The sequence below is a fragment of the Scyliorhinus canicula genome, chromosome 24, assembly GCF_902713615.1.
Source record: "Scyliorhinus canicula chromosome 24, sScyCan1.1, whole genome shotgun sequence".
Taxonomy (NCBI): Eukaryota; Metazoa; Chordata; class Chondrichthyes; order Carcharhiniformes; family Scyliorhinidae; genus Scyliorhinus; species Scyliorhinus canicula.
Genome location: NC_052169.1, coordinates 2,904,962 through 2,923,756, shown reverse-complemented (window position 1 = coordinate 2,923,756; position 18,795 = coordinate 2,904,962). Strand labels below are relative to the sequence as shown.

At 49.1% G+C, this 18,795-nt stretch overlaps 1 long non-coding RNA gene across 1 annotated transcript; it reads left to right on the top strand.

Moving 5' to 3' along the window:
• The first annotated feature begins 12,552 nt into the window (after positions 1-12,552).
• LOC119956891 lies at positions 12,553-18,156 on the top strand. The gene is made up of 3 exons (XR_005458700.1): positions 12,553-12,823; positions 14,440-14,771; positions 16,835-18,156. It is a non-coding gene; the product is annotated as an uncharacterized LOC119956891 (long non-coding RNA).
• The last annotated feature ends 639 nt before the right edge of the window (positions 18,157-18,795 follow it).

Sequence of the window (18,795 nt, the reverse complement as noted above, 5' to 3'; positions counted from 1 at the left end):
AACCCAGGTCCTTGGAGCTGTGAGGCAGCAGTGCTAGCCACTGCGCCGCCCTGTTGTCCCTCGCCCTGGGAGGGATCAGGAAAGACACAATTAGACCAACTCTTCGCAGCTCAGAGACCCACGAGAGTGTGTGTGTGTGTGTGTGTGTCATACACTATTAGCTGCCGCCAATGTAGTCTTTGAGAAAGAGCAAGATAGGTTCTTGATTGATGAGGGGATCAGGGGTTATGGGGAGAAGGCAGGAGAATGGGTATGAGAAAAATATCAGCCATGATTGAATGGCGGAGCAGACTGGATGGGCCAGGATTCCTACACCCCACTAATATCCAGTGACCCAACCACATTGGTGTGGGGCTGAACTCTCAGATGTGCCAGAGGGGGTAAGGAGTCCAAAGATGTGCGGGTTAGGTGGATTGGCCATGCTAAATTGCCCGTAGTGTCCTAATTAGTAAGGTTAGGGGGGGGGGGGGGTTGTTGGGTTACGGGTATAGGGCGGATATGTGGGTTTGAGTGGGGTGATCATGGCTCGGCACAACATTGAGGGCCGAAGGGCCTGTTCTGTGCTGTACTGTTCTATGTTCTATGAGGACAGATTCCCGCTCTGAAGAGCAATCAGACAACTTCAGTTTTCGTTTCCCTATTTCAAAACAGAATTACATTTCTCAAACTGCCATTGCAGATTCTCCGTGTCAAGGGAGCGAAGATACGATAATATTTTCTTTTGGTAACATCGTTATGAAAAAATGAAATGAAAATCGCTCATTGTCACGAGTAGGCTTCAAATGCAGTTACTGTGAAAAACCCCTAGTCGCCACATTCCGGTGCCTGTTCGGGGAGGCTGGTACGGGTATTATCATGTTTCTTATGTAAAGGAAAACGAGCAGTTGTGGGGGGGGGGGGGTGTTTGTGATTATGGTAATTGGAGTAAGTGACAGGGGGGGTGCTAGAATGTAAGTTAACTTTAAGAAGTGATTTTGATATGGCAATGAACCAAGAAGAACTTCAATCACAATTTTACACAAGTCAACAACAGCGGCCATTTTGAATGGATTGTTTTGACTCAAAGCGGGGTATATGCAGGTTGTAATAACACTAAGTAGTTGAAGTAAATAGTGTGAGTTAAATTTTTTTTTTTAAATCCTAACCGCTAAAGTAAAGAAATAAACCTAATCAATTCTGGGGGAAAAGCATTTCTAAAGCGACTGGGTGAGGCGATGGACAGACTAAAGGGAAAGAATGGATTTGCAGAAATACGAATGCCTGGGTGAGGGGGTCAGTGTTTCGATAGCCGGTCAGAACTTTCCGAAACGGATGTGAGGGAAGCCAGACCCGTGAGCCAGCTGCAGTCAAACTCAAAGGATAGTCCAGGAGAAAAGCGAGGAGCTGGCTGGTATAGATTACTGGAAAGTGTATGGATTTAAAAATCTATAAGGAAACGGTTGAAGAGAATTGGGATGGTTAGCTCTGAGGGTAATTAGGTTAAGATCGGTTGGAAGTGTTTTAAAGTTGTGTGTGAAGCTTTTTTGTGTTTGTGCGATTCTATTCTGTTTTTCTTTCTTTCTCAATAAACATTGACTTTACTAAAAAATCATCACAAGTAGTCGGGGACATCTTTTCTGGATTTCAGAACCCCCTCATTCTGTACAAATTTCAAAACTGTTTTGGCAGCTGTGTCAAGTTTCCTATTGGGATTTGGGCAGCGTGGCATTTTCCACCAGCTGTGCCATGAAATCTGGATTATCATTTTGAGTTTCTGGATTATTGGTCCAGTAACATGATTACGATGCCCTGCCCCATTTATACTTCTCACCCAGGTTTGCCATCCCTGCTTAGTCTCCCTAACTACTACTATGTCATTTCACCCACCCCCATCCTTTATGGATCCTCGGTCCTTACCAAGTTAATTGATGTCACCCAGGGCAGCAGTATGAGGATTAAGTGGGTGTCAGCCCATTGGTTCATTTGCTCGTGCTCTAATTTCTAAATAAGGAAGTCATGGGTTGAAAACCACTCCAGTGACGTATGCACATGATCCAGATTTACACCCCAGTGCAGTGACGGGATTTACACACCACGCAGCGACGGGATTTACACCCCAGTGCAGCGACGGGATTTACACCCCAGTGCAGCGACGGGATTCATACCCCAGTGCAGCGACGGGATTCACACCCCAGCGCAGCAACGGGATTTACACCCCAGTGCAGTGACGGGATTTACACCCCAGCGCAGCGACGGGGATTCACACTCCAGCGCAGCGACGGGATTCACACCGCAGCGCAGTGACGGGATTTACACCCCAGTGCAGCGACGGGATTCATACCCCAGTGCAGCGACGGGATTCACACCGCAGCGCAGCAACGGGATTTACACCCCAGAGCAGTGACGGGATTTACACCCCAGCGCAGCGACGGGATTTACACCCCAGCGCAGTGACGGGATTTACACCCCAGTGCAGCGAAGGGATTCATACCCCAGCGCAGCGACGGGATTTACACCCCAGTGCAGCGACGGGATTCATACCCCAGTGCAGCGACGGGATTTACACCCCAGGGCAGTGACGGGATTTACACCCCAGGGCAGCGACGGGATTTACACCCCAGCGCAGCGACGGGATTTACACCCCAGCGCAGCGACGGGATTTACACCCCAGCGCAGCGACGGGATTCACACCCAGCGCAGCGACGGGATTTACACCCCAGCGCAGCGACGGGATTTACACCCCAGCGCAGCGACGGGATTCACACCCCAGCGCAGCGACGGGATTTACACCCCAGCGCAGCGACGGGATTTACACCCCAGCGCAGCGACGGGATTTACACCCCAGCGCAGCGACGGGATTCACACCCCAGCGCAGCGACGGGATTTACACCCCAGCGTAGCGACGGGATTTACACCCCAGTGCAGCGACGGGATTTACACCCCAGTGCAGCGACGGGATTTACACCCCAGCGCAGCGACGGGATTTACACCCCAGCGCAGCGACGGGATTTACGCCCCAGCGCAGCAACGGGATTTACACCCCAGCGTAGCGACGGGATTTACACCCCAGCGCAGTGACGGGATTTACTCCCCAGCGCAGCGACGGGATTTACACCCCAGTGCAGCGATGGGATTTACACCCCAGCGCAGTGACGGGATTCACGCCCCAGTGCAGTGACGGGATTTACACCCCAGTGCAGCGACGGGATTTACACCCCAGCGCAGCGACGGGATTTACACCCCAGTGCAGCGATGGGATTCATACCCCAGCGCAGCGACGGGATTTACACCCCAGCGCAGTGACGGGATTTACACCCCAGCGCAGCGACGGGATTTACACCCCAGCGCAGTGACGGGATTTACACCCCAGCGCAGTGACGGGATTCACGCCCCAGTGCAGTGACGGGATTTACACCCCAGCGCAGTGACGGGATTTACACCCCAGCGCAGCGACGGGATTTACACCCCAGCGCAGTGACGGGATTCATACCCCAGCGCAGCGACGGGATTTACACCCCAGTGCAGTGACGGGATTTACACCCCAGAGCAGTGACGGGATTTACACCCCAGCGCAGCGACGGGATTTACACCCCAGCGCAGCGACGGGATTTACACCCCAGAGCAGTGACGGGATTTACACCCCAGCGCAGTGACGGGATTTACACCCCAGCGCAGTGACGGGGTTTACACCCCAGCGCAGTGACGGGATTCATACCCCAGTGCAGTGACGGGATTCATACCCCAGTGCAGCGACGGGGTTTACACCCCAGCGCAGTGACGGGATTCATACCCCAGTGCAGTGACGGGATTCATACCCCAGTGCAGCGACGGGGTTTACTCCCCAGTGCAGCGACGGGATTTACACCCCAGCGCAGTGACGGGATTTACACCCCAGCGCAGTGACGGGATTTACACCCCAGCGCAGCGATGGGATTTACACCCCAGTGCAGTGACGGGATTTACACCCCAGGGCAGTGACGGGATTCACACCCCAGGGCAGCGACGGGATTTACACCCCAGCGCAGTGACGGGATTTACACCCCAGGGCAGCGACGGGATTTACACCCCAGTGCAGCGACGAGGGAGTGCTGCAATATTGCAGGTGTCACCTTTAGTACGAGATTTTAAAGGGAGGCCCTGCCCATCCTCTCAATTGTCTGTAACATCCACTATTGGAAGAAGAACAGAATAGTTCTCCCTGCACAAGCCAAAACCAAGCACGGTAGCACAGTGGTTAGCACTATTGCTTTGCAGCGCCAGGGTCCCAGGTTCGATTCCCGGCTTGGGTCACAGTCTGTGCGGAGTCTGCACGTTCTCCCCGTGTCTGCGTGGGTTTCCTCCGGGTGCTCCGGTTTCCTCCCACAAGTCCCGAAAGACGTGCTTGTTGGACATTCTGAATTCTCCCTCTGTGTACCTGAACAGGCGCCGGAATGTGGCGATGAGGGGATTTTCACAGTAACTTCATTGCAGTGTTAATGTGACAATAATAAAGATTATTATTACATGACAAAAACAAATTGTCAGGCCATTTACCTCATTGTTGATTGTGGGATCTTGCCGTTCACAAACTGACTTCCACGTTTCCTACATTACAACACTCACTACATTTGAAGAAAAATAGTTGTGAAATGATTGGGAATATTCTGATGTTCTGAAGTGGGCTAAATAAATAGAAATTATTTTCTGCTTAAGGATTGCACAGAAAGGCAATCGTTGTCCTGCGGCTGACTGGCCAGTGACCCCAGGGGGAGTTGCAGATACGAAGACATTAACAGGAGAATGATCCTGCCCTGAGACATGAGGAACTGCAGCTGGCTGAGGTGACAAAGGGCTGGAGCAGGACAAGCTGCAATGTCCACTCTGCCGTGGCATTTGTTAACGGCGCATGTGAATGATTTTTGAAAATTAATTCTAAAGTGTTTTCTCTTTCTACATTTAATAGGCACTGAGATAAAAGAGGGAGTATTATCATTAAGGATCAGGTTTTGTGGTCGCTATAATAACCAGATGTAATTCAGATAATCAACAAGATTGTTTCTTAAAACAAGCCTTTGCAAAGTATTTGCAGGGCAGCACTTGAAGACTCGAGAGGGTGGATTTAACTAATACTGACAGTTGTTAATAAGGTACAGGGATTACATCAGAGGGATTAAGTGAAGCATGCAAGTATAGAACAAATGTAACTTATCCAGTGATGTCCAAACAAGGTAAAGCAATACCTTTATTATTCCTAACATAAGTTCAATCAAAGATAGCTTCCTCATTCTGATACTGCTCATCTCTTACCCATTAGTGCTCCTACCATCAAACGTCCTCTGACAGATCAGGAGGGGCTTGTAAACTGTTGCTCAAGAGATTAGATTCATAATTCGAAGCCTACTGTATGAGAATATTTGTTTGTTTCTCTGAGTGAAGATAAGGTTATGGTTCAGAGGCTGCCAATGTTCCCTGCAAAAAATCTGGTGATCCCTCTAGTGTCTAGCTAGTCTATGTGTACTTACATTAACCCCTTGTGTATTTACAGTGATGCATATCACCACACATCCACCCTCAGGATCTGTTTCAATCAAATCTCTTCCTTCTCTTCGAAACTCCAGCGGATACCAATCTAATCTGTCCAAACTTTCCCCAACAAGTCGCCCATCCCAGGTATTAATCTGCTAAACCGTCTCTGAACTGCTACCAACACATTTACATCTTTCCTTAAATAAGGAGACCGATACTGTCCACATTAATGAGTTTTCATAAACCACTGGTCCAATAGTAAATGCTGCAGAAGAAGCAAATTATTGGTCATTCATTTCATTTCTTCTCCGAGTGCCCAATGCCGCTACGGCCACATGCACTCCGAAACTGACTCACAGAGGTCTCCCCCCCCTCCCACGCCGTGTTTCCCGATGATGGAGCCGGCTCACCTTCGCCTCCTCGGTGCGACCGGAAGATCCGGCCGGAAAAACCCAGTCCGCAGTCCGGGGTTTTAAGGATATTTCACTGATGTGATGGCAAACTGTAGAAATACAAGCATTTTGTCCTCCTCCTTAGTGTATTCCTTAAAGTATATACACCTGTTGCTTAACAGACAACTCACACATATCCGCAAGTAAAGGTCACAAATCGGTGGTCATATATTTTTCCAGTATTGGGGTGCACAGAAATGTGTAAATGGAGGGAGCGATAATGAGGACAGTTCCTGGATAACTTGTCCTCACTGATTGCTGGGAGCAGTTGAAATCTTTAATAATAGGCTACTTTCAAACTTGGGGTCGCGACCTGCAGATGGGCCGAAGTCGGATGTCGGGAGGGTGGTGGAGCGATCGGTCGAGGCTTTCCCAATCACGGGAATAACTGGCCAGCGTCCGTCACCGGCTTTTTAAAAATGCCGGCCGCGACCAGCTTTCAAGAGAGTCGGCCATGCTGCCGATGCGTGCCCCCCCCCTCAGCCAGATGCTGCAGAGCAGATGCCTGGAGCCCAATGGGGTAGACCCCCCTCCTCCGCACGTCAGTGGGCTTCCCAGGAGCAGGGGCAGAGAGTGGGTCACATTCCCCGGACACTGACATCACGTCATGAGCTCTGGGTGTGAAATCACTCGGAGAGATTCCTCCATTTTCAAGCAAAGGACTGAAGAATTTAAAATGATTTGTTTCATAATAAAGAAGAGAGGGCTGGAGAAATAAACAGGGCGGACTTCACAATTGAATCTGCTGGAGAGAGCTGCTCAGGAGAGTCCACAACAGGACAAAGCAGCGCTGGTGTGAATTCCAGGGCCCCGGGTGAACAACCCATTAAGATGAAGCTGAAATTGGGAACAAAGCAGTATAAAGATGATTTCTTGAGGTATGGGTTTATTAATTGTGCCAATGCAAATCAGGATGGGAAGCCCATCTGCGTTATGTGGAGGGAAGTACTGGCAAATGAAAGATTAAAACCCTCAAAATTTCAAAGGCATTTGAAGACTAAGCTTGGCGAGTTGGAGGATGGGCATCTTGATTTTTTTCAAAGGATGCAGCGAGAACTTAAATCCTCAGCTGAAGTCATTAACCGAAATCTAACATTGAATGAGAAAGAGAGTGGGTTTGAGAGGACTAAGCAGGCTCACCTGCCACATTAAAGCTAAGTGAAAACGGTGTGTTGGGAACGTCGGACAGCCTGAATCGCGCAGGTCGGCCGCCGTGGGCCCCGTATGTCGGCCGCCGTGGGTCGCGCAGGTCGGCCGCCATGGGTCTTGAAGGTCGGCCGGCGTGGGTCCCGAAGGTCGGTTGGTGTGGGTCCCGAAGGTCAGTTGGTGTGGGTCCCGAAGGTCGGTCGGCGTGGGTCCCGAAGGTCGGCCGGCGTGGGTCCCGAAGGTCGGGCAACGTGGGTCCCGAAGGTCGGGCAACGTGGGTCCCGAAGGTCGGTTGGTGTGGGCCCCGAAGGTCGGTCGGCGTGGGCCCCGAAGGTCGGTCGGCGTGGGTCCCGAAGGTCGGCCGTTGTGGGTCCCGAAGGTCGGCCGTTGTGGGTCCCGAAGGTCGGCCGTTGTGGGTCCCAAAGGTCGGCCGTTGTGGGCCCCGAAGGTCGGTCGGCGTGGGTCCCGAAGGTCGGGCGCCGTGGGTCCCGAAGGTCGGCCGGTTAGTGAGAGTGAGTCCTGCTGGTTCTAATTCTCCTTCCTTTGTTTTTTGGGAGGTGTTGGCGACACTGATCAGAACCCAAAGATGTTGCTGCTGGTCCTCTGTGTAAATGTGTGGAGTGATGTTGGTTCTGTACTGGACCTGAGATTGTGGTTATTTTTCTTTGTGTGATATACACATATATATATATATATATACCACCCTTTTAGAAAAGGGGTTCTCGTGTTTTATCATTGTAATTTTCCGTTTGTTTAGAGATGGGTATACAGAAGTTGTGTTTAGTTCCAGCTTGTGTGCAGATGTGTCTGGAATCTGAGGAGAGTTTGCATGTTCTCCCCGTGTCTGCTTGGGTTTCCTCCCACAGTCTGAAGAACTGTGGATTGGCCATGATAAAATGCCCCTGAGAAGGCAAGTCATATGGGGTAACAGGGATAGGGCGAGGCAGTGGGCATAGGTAGGGGGGTAACAGGGATAGGGTGAGGCAGTGGGCATAGGTAGGGGGGTAACGGGGATAGGGCGAGGCAGTGGGCATAGGTAGGGGGGTAACAGGGATAGGGCGAGGCAGTGGGCATAGGTAGGGGGGCAACAGGGATAGGGCGAGGTTGTGGGCATAGGTAGGGGGGTAACAGGGATAGGGCGAGGCAGTGGGCATAGGTAAGGGGGTAACAGGGATAGGGCGAGGCAGTGGGCATAGGCAGGGGGGTAACAGGGATAGGGCGAGGCAGTGGGCATAGGTAGGGGGGTAACAGGGATAGGGTGAGGCAGTGGGCATAGGTAGGGGGGTAACGGGGATAGGGCGAGGCAGTGGGCATAGGTAGGGGGGTAACAGGGATAGGGCGAGGCAGTGGGCATAGGTAGGGGGTACGGGGATAGGGCGAGACAGTGGGCATAGGTAGGGGGATAACAGGGATAGGGCGAGGCAGTGGGCATAGATAGGGGGGTAACAGGGATAGGGCGAGGCAGTGGGCATAGGTAGGGGGTAACGGGGATAGGGCGAGGCAGTGGGCATAGGTAGGGGGGTAGGGGGGTACGGGGATAGGGTGAGGCAGTGGGCATAGGTAGGGGGTAACAGGGATAGGGCGAGGCAGTGGGCATAGGTAGGGGGGTAACAGGGATAGGGCGAGGCAGTGGGCATAGGTGGGGGGTAACAGGGATAGGGCGAGGCAGTGGGCATAGGTAGGGGGGTAACAGGGATAGGGCGAGGCAGTGGGCATAGGTAGGGGGGGTAACAGGGATAGGGCGAGGCAGTGGGCATAGGTGGGGGGGTAACAGGGATAGGGCGAGGCAGTGGGCATAGGTAGGGGGGGTAACAGGGATAGGGCGAGGCAGTGGGCATAGGTAGGGGGGTAACAGGGATAGGGCGAGGCAGTGGGCATAGGTAGGGGGTAACAGGGATAGGGCGAGGCAGTGGGCATAGGTAGGGGGTAACAGGGATAGGGCGAGGCAGTGGGCATAGGTAGGGGGGTAACAGGGATAGGGCGAGGCAGTGGGCATAGGTAGGGGGTAACAGGGATAGGGCGAGGCAGTGGGCATAGGTAGGGGGGTAACAGGGATAGGGCGAGGCAGTGGGCATAGGTAGGGGGGTAACAGGGATAGGGCGAGGCAGTGGGCATAGGTAGGGTGCTCTCTCAGAGGATTGGTGCAAATTCGATGGGCTAAATTGCCTTCTGCACTGTCGGGGTTCTATGGTTCTCGGAGGTTGTGGTGTATCATTGGTGCCTGTGGCTCTGTTGGAGCTGAGGGAGGTATATATTGGTGCTCGCCCGAACACGGTGTGAAATATCTATCCTGAATTCTGGTGGTAATTGCGAGCAGTCGCTGATTTGGGGAGGTGTGCGCCGTTTGATCATGATTTCAGGACCTTATCTTGCTTCCCCCTTGTTCTGCGGTGGGGCTGATCGAGGCATCAATTTGTGTCTAATGATTGTATCAAGTTTGTTACGTTGCTGTTCTCCTGTCGCCCTCTGTACTAACGGATACTGTGGCTTTTTGTTAGGCCTGCTGTATCATTCTTGTGATTTTTGTCTCGTTTGTCAAAATGGAGACTATCCTTGGGAAAAAAAAAAGAAGTCTGTGGTGCTGAACACGCAGACACTGTTGGAGATTAAGGTTTAGCGAGCTAGGTCATGATCATTGTGTTGTTTAAGGATTAAAGCTTGCGAACATTTACAAGTAGAGAGGTGGGTGGTGGTGTGTTGGTGGGTGGGGGGGGGGGGGGGGGGGGTGATGGTGGGGGCCACGCGGTCAGAATTCTCGGTCTCCCCGGGTCTCCCCGAGCAGAAGGTTCAGCATTGATCTCCCGTAAGGTCCCCCAATCAGCCAAACACGAGCAAGTTTGGGATTGGGTGGATTAGCCTTCGCCGCCATCTGTCATCACTACCAATAATTATCGAAATGAGAAAATCAATTAATTAAAATTAACTTAAACAAATATGAAGATCATTTGAAACCACTTAACGAAGCAAATTAAAGAGGGTGTTTAGCAAAGGGGAATGTATGTCTGCCCGGGAGGGACATGTCAGATAAAGTGCCAGAACTAATACATTATTGAGCGGGTAATTAATACTGAGGCCCGTCTGCTGAGGGAATTAACATTGTGACAGTAACCTCGCAAGCATCTAAGCACTTCATAAGAGGCAACATTTAGCTGTTGGTCAACTTAATGAATTGCGTTTTCGTACGAGGGAGATTGAGGATTCTACTCCGTCTCCAGTGGTGCCTAGCAACAGAATTAAACCAAACCGTTAGAGATTAATGCATGGCCAACTGTCGCAATCTTGGTCTTAAAGATCTCTGTTGAGTGCCTGACTTAGTGACGTTTTTATTGACAACTCTTCTTTGCAACTTTGTTCAACCGATGCCATCTTATTGGTGGAGGAACTGAATGGTATATCTGTGAGAAAGGTGGGGTGTTGGGAATGAACTGGAATGGGCCATTGGATATGTTAAAAATCTCTCTGCTTAAACCAGACCATAAAGGACAGTCAAACCTGTCTCAGAATCAGGGACTCTGTCCTCGGTTCTTTGATTTGTTAGCAATCAGCTCACAATAATGATCCTTTTAAACAAATCTCACTCAGCAGTGGAAACGGTTCTTCCACATCAACCCTGCCGAACACCTTTATAATTTTAAAGATCTCGATCTTCGTCACGTCTCCGGAGGAGTGATCTCCGTCCTCCTGATTGACTGATTGATTGATATTTATTGTCACCTGTACCGAAGTACAGTAAAAAGTATTTTTCTGCGGCCGAGGGAACCCTCAGTGATCAGTGTCGGGGCCCTTGCTGTTTGTGGTTTATATAAATGATTTGGACATTACGTCAAGTTGAAGGAACTTAGGATTGTGACGTAGAGCTTTAATACAAGGTTACCGGTTGTTCTTGAGCATTGCTGAAACTCAGTAGAAATTCAAGTTAAAAACTTGTCAGGTGTAAATAAGAATTGTTTTATTTGGAGTTACATAGAACATAGAACAGTACAGCACAGAACAGGCCCTTCGGCCCTCGATGTTGTGCCGAGCAATGATCACCCTACTCAAACCCACGTATCCACCCTATACCAGTAACCCAACAACCCCCCATTAACATTATTTTTTAGGACACTAAGGGCAATTTATCACGGCCAATCCACCTAACCCGCACATCTTTGGACTGTGGGAGGAAACCGGAGCACCCGGAGGAAACCCACGCAGACACGGGGAGAACATGCAGACTCTGCCCAGACAGTGACCCAAGCCGGGAATCGAACCTGGGACCCTGGAGCTGTGAAGCATTTATGCTAACCACCATGCTACCCTGCTGTTCATTGGTTACAACTTGAAAATCATTTAAAAGGTAGTTTGTAGACAATTTGATTTTCTTCAAAGAATCACAGGAATTATCTTCTGAGACAATAGCCTGAACACAACTTTAAAAGTCAAAGTCTGAAGTCAAAGTATGAAAATGAAATATGAATACAGAACTCTTTTCTAATTCTCTTCCTTTACTTTCTGGCTCTCTCTGTCTTTCTCTCTTTGTCTCTCTTCTTCTCTTTCTCTCTGCTTTTCCTTTCTGTCTTTATCTCTGCTTTTCCTTTCTGTCTTTCTCTCTCTCTCTCCTAAAATGGTGGCCAAATCATCCATGGATATACTATTTCATATCTGTCTTAAGCGATCCGATCACACCCCAATATAATCCTAATTGGTTTGGGTTAGACTCAAACACATTTGATTTGATAACAAGCCATCCATTTTCACGATGTAACATTACTTCCAATTGTTGCTTGTCTGTATATTTTTCATGGGATATTGTGCTTTATCAAAACCAGCAATGCTGACCTACCTATTGCCACAATGGAGACCTCATGCTGACCTCACTGCTGCAACAATGGAGACCGTATGTTATCTCATCATACTGTGCGAGGCATAATTCCGAAAATATAATTTAAACTGCCTTTTATAAGATTGTTTCAATGAGAATGTTGGAATCAAATATATATATTATATTTGATTCGATGTTTTAACTGTCCATTTATTAAAAACAAGGCAACACAGTCTAAAATGTTTCAGCTAGTATAATCGTGGGATGTGATTTACCCTAATCTCAAACGGCGTGAGAATCGTGCAATCGTCCATTCTTATTCCTCGTTGCCATGGATTCAACCCTTGTCCTTGGAAAAAATGTAATGTTCTTATCAGACTTCTGTGTTTTGCAAACTCATGACTGAGTTTGGAAATTGTATGTTTCTTTCATTTTAAAACTGGGAATTAATATTTATGCTTTAAGCAGCTTTTTACCTATATTAAGTGTATTTGAAATACCTGGCTTCTACAGACATGAATGTAGGAGGGTTGATCAGTAAGTTCGCAGGTCGTCTGTAAATTGGTGGGTGGTAAATAGTGAGGAGGGTAGCCTATATGACTCTGTGGGGATGTGCGGGGCACGTGAGCACTGCGTGTGTCTTTCAGAGTCTAAAGGCAAGGGCGCACGGTATTCCCAACGTACTGTGACATAGAGAGTGATGACTTTGGGAGGGGTTCACAATGTCGTTATTCTGGTGGGCGGATGTGTCTGAATGTTGGCAGCCCACCCAACCTCAATTAAACTCCCCCAATTGAAAAGGAGATGCACGGCAATTTGAAGGAATCTGTGCGTTTTAACAGGCGGCGCATGGGCTGAACAAGGAGTCGAGGAACTCCCAGTTGGGACTTTCTCAATCAGGGTCGGTTGTACAGCTGGGGACAGAGCCAAGAGTCTGGAGGTAAGAGTAAATATTTCTTGTGTAAGTCCGGACTTTCCCGATTTGCTGTGTGAACCATATTTTCTGCAGGTAAGGAGGCTTCTGTCCTTAAAGAACCACTTCGAGACTGGCCATAGCATCATAGTCTGCCCCTCAGCAATCCAATAGTTTACCCATGGTCACGCCAGGTGAAAGCTGTTCCTCAGATGGGTGGGAGAGAAGGTCCGCTGGCTGAGACATCGTCAGCATGTCTGCCCACAACAGGGAGATGTACACCCTGCAAGGGAGAAGGGTCCAGCGGGAGCACCATTACTCTGCTGGTGGATTTATGAAAAGCTCGATCCAATTATCTATCATGTTTGGGGTACAGAAGAAGGATTCGCCCCTCCCCAGGGACAGTGATTCCCAGCAGTGAAATGATTGGGCCTGAGATCTGATCCAGCGGTGTGGGTGGACATCCCATCTCTGCACTGGAAGAGCTTCAGGGACTTGTAGAGGATCTCTGTGCTGTGCCACAAACCACAGCACACAGCTGCATAAAGCTTGTCACACACACACACTCCTCAGGTGGGTGAATACCTTCATGCATTTAAGAACAGATGAGGACAGCACACAAGGTTTTTCAGCTAGAGCCGCTTTCCCGAAGATTCAAGTGTGAGGAATGTGGGATTTCAGATTTATTATATGAAAAGTATTTGGTGCTGTGAGGGCTAACAGTCTGGGTCAGTGTGGGTGTGAGGGCTGACAGTCTGGGTCAGTGTGAGGGCTAACAGTCTGGGTCAGTGTGGGTGTGAGGGCTAACAGTCTGGGTCAGTGTGGGTGTGAGGGCTAACAGCCTGGGTCAGTGTGGGTGTGAGGGCTAACAGTCTGGGTCAGTGTGGGTGTGAGGGCTAACAGTCTGGGTCAGTGTGGGTGTGAGGGCTAACAGTCTGGGTCAGTGTGCGTGTGAGGGCTAACAGCCTGGGTCAGTGTGAGGGCTAACAGTCTGGGTCAGTGTGAGGGCTAACAGTCTGGGTCAGTGTGGGTGTGAGGGCTAACAGTCTGGGTCAGTGTGGGTGTGAGGGCTAACAGTCTGGGTCAGTGTGGGTGTGACTGATGCTGTCATGTTTGGAAGACAACTACATTTTGGAGCCATAAGTGCAATTAAAGCATCGTAAAAGCTTGGAAGTGTTGCCGGCACCATAAATGCCGTGACGCAGTTGAAAAAGAAAAATGTGGCCTCAGTGCGGGCGGCCATTTGGAGCGCACGGATATGCAGCCGCTCATGAAACACGGTCCATTTTGAGCGCACCGCTGCGCAACGTCAGAAAAAACATGGTCTCAATGAGGGGGGACGGGGTGGGTACATCTAGAGCACAATGATACACAACATCAAAAGAGAAACGGTATCGATGGGGGCAGCCATCTTGGACAACAAGCTTGTTCTAAACAGTGCAAGGGAATAATTTGTAATGAAAATGGTCACTTGTGGGTGAAAATGATGCCAAGCTTTCCCCTCCCTCCTCCCCCCACACCGACCCCCAGATGTAAAGAGCGTTGTCATGTGCAGCATTTGGTGTGATGCAGTGAACTGACTTGCCATAGTTGACCTGGTTTATTATCTATTGATGTGCCTTGTTTGCTGATATCACTAACAGAATCGAGTGCTGGACACCTTGGCTGCTTTCCGATGACAGAAAGGAACACAGTGCGATGACGTCCTGACACAAAGCGCCTGTGCTTCCTCCAAACCATTGTGTTGCCTGATTCAAAGAGCAAGATTAAATTTTGATGGGCCCCATGCCTTTTGAGTGGAACAGAATGGGTCTGTGTCATTGGAGCTGTGATCTCCAGCACAAATAATCTTTGTCATCTTCCACCCTCGGACAAGCGGTCACCTGTCACCTGTCATTGATCATGGCCGAAGACCAGCTCCCCTTTGTTATTGGGTAACAGTACCAAGCCACAAAGAGTTTCACAATAGATAAAGGTATTATTAACAGGAAATACAAGCCTTTGCTCAGTTGCTGTTTATAAACAGGCTTTGTCTATTCCAGAGAATATCAGACAATGTCCTCCATCTCAACAAGATATATTTTTGTGTTCCGATTAAATGAGTGTTTTCAGGACAAGTGGAGAATTGCTCGTTATCTTAATAAAGAAATGTGGGAGCGTGGCTTTGTGCAGCAGGTTAGCCAGCTTGGAGTTCGAAAGGTGAATTTATTGATCGTGCCTGCTGCATTCAGAGTCCATGGCTAATTATTTTTTCATGAACATCACCCCTACTGATCCCCTGTATTGAGGAACACTTAGAACTTCCCTCATCCTTCAAAAAAACAAGTAGCTAATCTCTCCATAACCACTGGGTTTGCCCCTGAACCGAGATTGGTGCAGATCCCATTTAAAGGACATTTAAACACAGATTCACTCTCTATCTGTGAGTCTATCACCATTCTGTTGGGAGGATGTTTTTTTCCTAATTGAGTCCTTGTGTGTCTCTAGATCTTTGCTCACTGTCCAAGTTAAATGTTTTCTGTTCCGCAGTCCTGTGTTCAGCAGCAATTTTTTTCTATAGTGACAATGACACAGCAAAATCACCCCATAGGGTTTCATCGAGGTTTAATCAGAAACAATCAACATGGAGCAGAATTATACACCCCCCCACCCCCCCCCCCCCCCCCCCCCCGGCACTCCAGGCAGGCTGCTTTGGGGGTGGTTATGTTGTGTTTGGGATGCTGGCTGGGTCAGGAGGGTCAGATCCAGTTCCGGTGGTCGGGTCGGGTTCTCCTGAGATCGGGCCTCGATCTCGGCCTGGTCGGTCCAGGACCCTGGGCGGACCTCTCTGGGTCAGGTCAGGTTGGGCTGGGTCACATGGCTGGATGCCAGGTCGGCCCTCCTCGTTGGGCCTCTGTTTCCATGTCGAGGTCGGGTCATGTGGGTCGGCCCTCGGGAGTCGAAGAATCTCCAGATCTCTAAAATAACGCAAAAAAGCATGGCTAGTGATTTTGATTGTGATAGAATTGAGATTTAAAAGGTTAGAATGGTTCTAAAAGATGTAGGAAGAGGCTGTGTGGGGAAGAGCTCGCAGAGAGTGGCCACCGGGGTGGTGGGGAGGGGTTTGTCACAGAGGAGGTTGGTGTGGGACAGAAATACAGGGCGGCATGGTAGCACAGTGGTTAGCACTGCTGCCTACGTCGCCGAGGACCCGGGTTCAATCCCGGCCCTGGGTTAAGTATCACAATAAACGGCCAAAAGTTGGAGAAGGTACACAAGCGAGTGTCCACTGACTACTCCGAAATAGTTAGTGTGATTAGCTCTGTGAGAAGGAAAAAATAAATCAACTGATAGTTAGATTCATTCACCCAAAACATTGGATAGAAAACCTCATCCATAGATTCACTGAAGCCCTTATAGTTTCTGAAAGGCTGAGATCAAATGGACGTAGTGAATGGTGTAACAATCTTTAGGAACAGGAAATGTTCTTTCTTGAATCCAACGAGTCAATTTTTAATAAACTGTAACTCCACATATTTGCATTGTTACCCATATTCCTCAACCCTTTCCCCTCCATCTATCTCTTTATGGGTGGCACAGTGGTTAGCACTGCTGCCTCACAGTGCCAGGGACCCGGGTTCGATTCCGGCCTTGGGTGACTGTGTGGAGTCTGCACGTTCTCCCCGTGTCTGCCTGGGTTCCCTCCCACAGTCCAAAGATGTGGCAGTGGGGTGGATTGGCCATGATCAATTGCCCCTTACTGTCCAAAGGTTTGGTGGGAGTGTGGGGATAGGGTGGGGGTGTGGGCCTGGGTAGGGCGCTCTTTCAGAGGGACGGTGCACATTCGATGGGCCAAATGGCCTCCTTCTGCACTGTCGAGATTCTATGAAAGCAAAATACCGCAGGTGTTGGAAATGTGAAATAAAAACAGAAAAATGCCGGACGAACTCGGGAGGTTGGGCAGCGTCTGTGGAGAGGGAAACAGGGTTAATGTTTCAAGAAGGATCTGTAGAAGGGTCATATCGACTCAAAACGTTAACTCTGCTCCTCTCTCTACAGATGCTGCCCAACCTGCTGATTTACTCTGGCATTTTCTGTTTTTATTAACTCTCTCTTGAACGGTCTAAGTCCTTCGCTGACACCAACACATCTTCAGTCACCAACCTGGAGATATCGCCTTGGTCACATCACTGAGGAGGCAAAAGCTGGGGTAGCTTTCCTGTCGAGCAAATCTTCCTGATCCCATTTCTTACTTGTAACTCGCTAACTCTTTCTGCCCCTTGATGTTTGAATCTTCCAGCACAGTGAACAAATTCCCAGCCTCTTTCACGCTCCGAAAAACTGTTTCGCAGAATAAGATGCCCCAATAAATTATTCTGAATCTCTAAAACCAGTAAGAAAGACATTGTGAACTGGGATTATTTCAAATGATAGTTGGTTTACTGAAGGCCTCATACATATGGTGATGAAGAGCACTACAAGCACTTGTTTCCTCTGTGAATTCTTTTAATAAGTCTTCAATGTAAGTTTTAGAATAATCATAAAAGCTCAACGTTGTGTTGAGCCAAAGGGACTGGTAGGTCCCTGGTTGAATGTCCAGGTTGTGTTGAGGAGGCTGGAGATTGGCCGCCATCTCGGAGTAACCCCTGTGCCACATGACTGATGAGGTGAAAACTGGTCAACAAGCTCATTCCTGACTGCAACGCCTTGCACAGATGCGGATGTTCCTCGAGCACAAGGTGGGACTCGGGTGCAAAGCCCCTCGGGCATCGTATCAACCGCCATTTATAATTCGCTTAGGTGAGTGTTGGAAAGTGGAGTTTGTGTCCATGAAGAATGATCAGGAAAGAGTGAAAAGAAAATTGCGTCAAGAATTTGAGACTTTGTCAAAGTGCTGGTTTTAGGTTAACTGCATTTTGAAGAGTTCACTCCACATTCCCAGTGTGTCGTGTTCTTGCTGCAATGTTGACTGTCTCGGGCACTTGCTGCCTTGGCCAAGGAACCTCCAATAGTTAGGATTTGCCTTTATTCTGCATTGCGCATCTGTGCCTGTTATGTCTGCATTGAGTAAAGTCCATAATTAAGGACAGTAATTAAACACAAAGCATGTTGATAAACAAGAATTGGTGAAGGCTTATTCCGCTAAGATCAATACAGCCAATCACAGGCGCCAATGAAAACGAGGTCAGTCAGTTCCTCCTAATTTGACTGAAGATTACATCCTTCCTGGGTAAGATTTAAAGTTGTTCTGGATGATAATCTGCTAAAGTTTCCACCTGCTATTAACATCTGAGCTCAATTTGTGTGTTTACATCACACCATTTATCTGAAATCAGCTTTGCCATTGATGGGGAATTTCCGTTGCTTAGTGCAGAGTCTAACTAAAGCCATTAACCTTAAAAAGTCTCATCCGATTCCCAAACGGCTCTTGTTCAATTCTTGGGTAAAATCTATGGGCGACACGGTAGCACAGTGGTTAGCACTGTTGCTTCACCGTGCCAGGGTCCCAGGTTCGATTCCCTGATTTGGGTCACTGTCTGCGCGGAGTCGGCACGTTCTCCCCGTGTCTGCGTGGGTTTCCTCCGGGTGCTCCGGTTTCCTCCCACAAGTCCCGAAAGACGTGATTGTTGGGCGAATTGGACATTCTGAATTCTCCCTCAGTGTACCCGAACAGGCGCCGGAATGTGGCGACTGGGGGCTTTTCACAGTAACTTCATTGCAGTGTTTTAAAAAAAATTTAAAGTACCCAATTCATTTTTTCCAATTAAGGAGCAATTTAGCGTGGCCAATCCTACCCTGCACATCTTTGGGTTGTGGGGGTGAAACCCACGCAGACACGGGGAGAATGTGCAAACTCCACACGGACAGTGGCCCAGAGCCGGGATCGAACATGGGACCTCGGCGCCGTGAGACAGCAGTGCTAACCCACTGCGCCACCGTGCTGCTTCCATTGCAGTGTTAATGTAAGCCTACTTGTGACAATAAAGATTATTATAAGTGTTATCAAATCGTAACTACCC